We start from the raw sequence: 6,000 nt of genomic DNA on the forward strand, positions 1-6,000 counted from the left end.
GTTTTTTTTATTATTATTATTATTATTAACTTGAGTATTTCTTATATACATTTCGAGTGTTATTCCCTTTCCCGGTTTCCGGGCAAACATCCCCCTCCCCCCTCCCCTTCCTTATGGGTGTTCCCCTCCCCACCCTCCCCCCATTGCCGCCCTTCCCCCAACAGTCTAGTTCACTGGGGGTTCAGTCTTAGCAGGACCCAGGGCTTCCCCTTCCACTGGTGCTCTTACTAGGATATTCATTGCTACCTATGAGGTCAGAGTCCAGGGTCAGTCCATGGATAGTCTTTAGGTAGTGGCTTAGTCCCTGGAAGCTCTGGTTGCTTGGCATTGTTGTACATATGGGGTCTCGAGCCCCTTCAAGCTCTTCCAGTTCTTTCTCTGATTCCTTCAACGGGGGTCCTATTCTCAGTTCAGTGGTTTGCTGCTGGCATTCGCCTCTGTATTTGCTGTATTCTGGCTGTGTCTCTCAGGAGCGATCTACATCCGGCTCCTGTCGGTCTGTACTTCTTTGCTTCATCCATCTTGTCTAATTGGGTGGCTGTATATGTATGGGCCACATGTGGGACAGGCTCTGAATGGGTGTTCCTTCAGTCTACAGAAGGAGTTATTAAGTCCTCCCAGAGTCATAAAATAGTGACCAACCCAGTAGCACAAAGAATTCAGGGATCTCTCCACGGTAAATGATAGAAATGTGCTCAAGGCTAAAATTTTTTCCAAACATGTAGCTTAGAAATTCTCTGAGACTATTAGAATCACCTCAAAGAAACTTAGAATCCTATTCACCAAGATGAGACATGGAACCTATAACCAAAGATGAGACATCTTCAACACCATTAAAGATAATTACAATAAGTTAAAGTACATCACATATACTTATAGTTACAAATTACTAATGCTACTCTTTGGGTTTGTTTTGGTCTTTGGTTTTTGATATTTGAGTCAGGGTATCATATAACTTAGGCTGGCCTTGAACTCCTAATCCTCTTTCCTTTGTCACCCCTTTCTCTTTGAACCCAAATTTCACTGATTGGCTAATCTGGCTGGCCAGTGAGCTCCAGGAGTCTACTTGTCTCTCTACTCCACTATCTAGACCATTTTTTTAAAATTTAAGTGTTAGGGGCTAGAACTCAGTTCCTGTGCTTGCACAGCAAGCAGTTTTCCAACTGAGCCATCTCCTAAGCCCTTGGGGAAAGGGCTTAAATGCTTTCAAAATGCTATCACATTGAAACCCAGCATAGTACCCCTAGTAGTAAATATAGAACTCACAGGCAGAGGCAGGAGGCTCACCAAAAGTTAAAGGCTAGTAAAACTGGACTACACAGTAAAACTCCATCTCAAAGGAAACTTTGACATTTGAAAAACAAATGTAATTTAAATTGTGGCTATGTGTGTATCATATTAAAGACTTATAAAATATTAGATGATAGTTTAGATGAAGAGGTATGCTTGGAATCTGTTTTAGGATAATTTGGGGAGTAATGACACCAGAGTAAATAGAATCTGTCATGTAGGTCACTGAACTGAGTGGTCAGCGCACTGTGACTAATTGTCATTTTCCACCTACTTTATGTAGTCACATTGTTCTACAATTAAACATTTTTATAATACTTCCCCGCTGTAAAATATTAATAAATGGACCAGGCCTGATGGTTCATGCCTGCAGTCCCCCAGCACGTAGGAGGCTGAGGCTAGATAATTGTAAATATGAAAACAGCATTGTAAGTTCAAGTTTCATGTAAACTACATATAAGACCCTAAGATAGATAGATAGAAAGATGATTGATAGATAGATAGATAGATAGATAGATAGATAGATAGATAGATAGAGATGGCTGGGTGGCTGGGTGGGTAGGTAGGTTAGGTAGGTATGTAGATAGATAGATAGATAGATAGATAGATAGATAGATAGATAGATAGATAGATAGATGGCTGGGTGGGTAGGTAGGTTAGGTAGGTATGTAGATAGATAGATAGATAGATAGATAGATAGATAGATAGATAGATAGATAGATAGATAGATAGATAGATAGATAGGTGCAGGCCTAACGAAGCTTATAAAACACTGAATAGAATTTGACCAGTACTCTGTGAAGAAAGTATTCCTTTAATAAGTTGGATAAAATCCACTCTACTATTTTCTAGAGTTGTTATGACAAAATGCCCCAAACTAAGCTATTTAACAGAAGTTTACTCCCATAGATCTGGGGGCTAATGTTCCAGGATTAGTTAGAGGTTTGGTCCTCAGATAGTTCTTGTCTCACTCAGGCCTCACATAGACTTTTCTTTAGGTGTATTCCTACCATCTCTCTGTGGCTCCAGATCTCTCCTCTTATAAGGATACCACTCACATTGGATTAATTTCCACCACAACAACATCATTTTCACATTTAAAGATTCTCTCCAAGAAAGTGGGAAGAGCCTGTAATATACAGGGGAAATTTTCCTCAACAGAACCCAAATGGCTTACGATCTAAGATCAAGAATTGACAAATGGGACCTCATAAAATTGCAAAGCTTCTGTAAGGTAAAAGACACTGTCAATAGGACAAAACAACAACCAACAGATTGGGAAAGGGTCTTTACCAATCCTACATCTGATAGAGGGCTAATATCCAATATATACAAAGAACCCAAGAAGTTAGACTCCAAGAAAACCAAATAACCCTATTTTGAAATAAGGTACAGTGCTTGGTATTCCTCTCAACTGAGGAATACCAAGCACCCTTTAGGTGCTGAGAAGCACCTAAAGAAATGTTCAACATCCTTAGTCATCAAGGAAATGCAAATCAAAACAACCCTGAGATTCCACCTCACACCAGTCAGAATGGCTAAGATCAAAAACTCAGGTGACAGCAGATGCTGGTGAGGATATGGAGAAAGAAGAACATTCCTCCATTGTTGGTGGGATGCCAAGTTGGTACAACCACTCTGGAAATCAGTCTGGCTGTTCCTCAGAAAATTGGGCATAGTGCTACCTGAGGACCCAGCTATACCACTCTTGGGCATATACCCAAAGATGCTCCAACATATAACAAGGACACATGCTCCACTATGTTATAGCAGCATTCTTTATAAAAGCCAGAAGCTGGAAAGAGCCCAAATGTCCTTCAACAGAGGATTGGATACAGCAAATGTGGTACATTTATATAATGGAGTACTGCTCAGCTATTAAAAATATGACCATGAAATTCATAGATAAATGGATAGAACTAGAAAATATCATCCTGAGTGAGATAGCCCAGTCACAAAAGAACACATGATATGCACTCACTGATAAGTGGATATTGGCCCAAAAGCTTGGGATACCCAAGATATCATTCACAGACCATATGAAGCTCAAGAAGAAGGAAGACCAAAATGTAGATGCATCAGTCCTTCTTAGAAAGGAGAACAAAATACTCTTGGGAAGAAATACAAGGACAAGGAATGGAGCAGAGACTGAAGGAAAGGCCATCCAGAGACTGTCTCACCTGGGGATCTATCCCCTATGTAGCCACCAAACTCAGTCACTATTGCTGATGCCAAGAAGTGCTTGTTGGGAGCCTGATATGGATGTATCGTGAAAGGTTCTGCCAGAGCCTTTCTGATACAGATTAAGATGCTTGCAGCTAACCATCAGACTGAGCACAGGGACTCACCAATGGAGGAGTTAGGAAAAGGACTAAAGGAGTTGAAATGGTTTGCAACCCCATAGGAAGAACAACAATATCAACCAACCAGACCCCTGAGAGCTCCCAGGGACTAAACCACCAACCAAAGAATACATATTGGAGAACCCATGTTTCCAGCCACATATGTAGCAGAGGATGGCATTGTGTGGCATCAGTAGAAGGAGAGGCCCTTGTGAAGGCTTGCTTCCGCAGTTTAGGGGAATGCCAGGGTGTTGAGGTGGCAGTGGGTGGGTGGGAGAGGGAGCGTCCTCATAGAGACAGTGGAAGGGGACAGAAATGGAGGAACTGGGAAGGGGGAAAAAGAAAAAATATTCTCTCCAAATATGGTTACTTTTTAAGGTATTTGGGATTAAGAGTTCAACAAATATGTGGGGACAGAGCATAATTCCTATAAAAAAAAGTAATGTCATCTTTAGTAAATCTTTATTATGACCTAACACCCTGGGAATATTACTTGTCAACCTTCCTCTACAACCCTTTAAAAAAGTCAGAAATTGGATCAGGTTTGATGGGGACACTTCACGTCAATTTATCCCAAATAGATCTAAGCCTCTGAAAACATTAAAGGTTTAAAATATACTCTTGCCTAGAACAAAACAGAATGTATGTGGGAATGAATTTGGGGTGTGCAGTTGCCTATCCAAATTCAATGAACTTGTCATAGCTTGGATAATCAATGTCTTTCCGACTTTGCTTAAGGCACCTTATTCCATGCAGAGAACGGACGCGCGCAGAGAAAACATGTCTTTGCGGCACACGAGGTTACAAAGAGTCAACAGGAACTCCACTGTGCACCATCTGCATTAACAGAGAGAGACAGAGGCAGCTTCCTGCCATGAGCCACAGGAAACCTAACCCTCCCAAGTCCAACAGTCCCCAAACGGTCCCTACCGTGTACTTTCTATCACTGTGCTGCCAGTTCTTGGTCTGAGGTTCGACCCAGCAGCCAGGCCATCCTTCTCACAGGTGGTTTGGTTTTATTCCCTTTCCAAATTTTCTAGGCACCTACACAAATCACAGCACTCTTCTCCCTCCTACCCCTCCCTCTGCCAATGAGATAGGGAAATTGTAGTTGTTTAATTGGATACTGTTTTACTACTTTAAATGAGGTTATGTTCCCAATGACTCTCTCAGCTCTATCCTTCTGAGGGAAAACTTTACCTCCAAGATACTCTGTAGTCAAGTAAGTTGATTGAGCTGGCATCATTTTGGGCTCAAAATGAGAACACTGAAGCCTCACAGGTCTACCTGAATTGTGTCTTGCCTTCTCACACCAGCTAAAAATATATAAAGTTCCTTTTCTGACACAACCCGGACAAAGTCTGTGCATTTCTTCAAGAACTTGTGCATACCACTAATGCAGAACAACTCGGCACTAATTCCTAGATTTTTCCTTCTTATCATCTATTGATACAAAATTGTTATCAGTCACTAGTTCATTAGGTTGACATAACTAATTTTGCTAAATCACACAATTTATAGATAAATCACACCCCCAAGATTCCCACAGCCACAACAATAAATAATTTTATACTCCTGACTTTCCCCAAATTCCTAGTCCAAAACAATCTACTGAATAAAATCTTAGAAAGGCCAACATGCAAAGCTTATTGGGAGGATTGGGAGCAGATATGTTACAGACAAAGCCAAAGGAAAAAGGAAAGTATCCAGACCTTGTACCAGAGAGAAACCCAGTTCCAGTGGCACTGACAGAAGGAGCAGATATGGAACCCAGAAGGAGAGAACTTGGAATGATAGCCAAGGGAAGCTGCACAGAGGTTCCAAAGCAAAGGATTGTGTCCTTGTCTCCAGCTTACCCACCCACGCTTTGCATTGAATGTTTTCTCTCTTTGTGACTCCCACTTTGTCAGTTCATAAGTCTTAGAAATTAGAAATGTGAGCCTTGACTAGGGCACGTGGCAGGTTGAGTAAATGCAATCGTGAGAAACCCTTATCCTGCTTCCTCCTGGTACATATAACAGAAGCCTGGGAAAAGTCTGCATTTTTTTTTTGAGTCAGGCAAGAAGAATAGCTTCTAGTCAAGTCTCCTACTAGCTATCTGTACAGAAAATGTCCAAATTAGTTCTATCAAATTAGTTGTAAACCTCAGAACTTCTCTGTTTCTTGTGTTTAGAGTCAGAATAATTCTATCAAAGGGTGATTTACAAGATTAGATGACATACTTCGGGGTCAAGTCTTAGATATGATATAATTCTGTAAATGCTTTCCCTTCCAGGGAAAACCCAACAGTCGAGACAAACAGGGAGTCATCCACTAGTCATCAAGGTCAACGAGAGCTACTGTGTCAACAGAATGGGAAAAAAGAGGA

Source organism: Rattus norvegicus, chromosome 5 (genome assembly GCF_036323735.1).
Source record: "Rattus norvegicus strain BN/NHsdMcwi chromosome 5, GRCr8, whole genome shotgun sequence".
In the NCBI taxonomy this organism is placed as follows: Eukaryota; Metazoa; Chordata; class Mammalia; order Rodentia; family Muridae; genus Rattus; species Rattus norvegicus.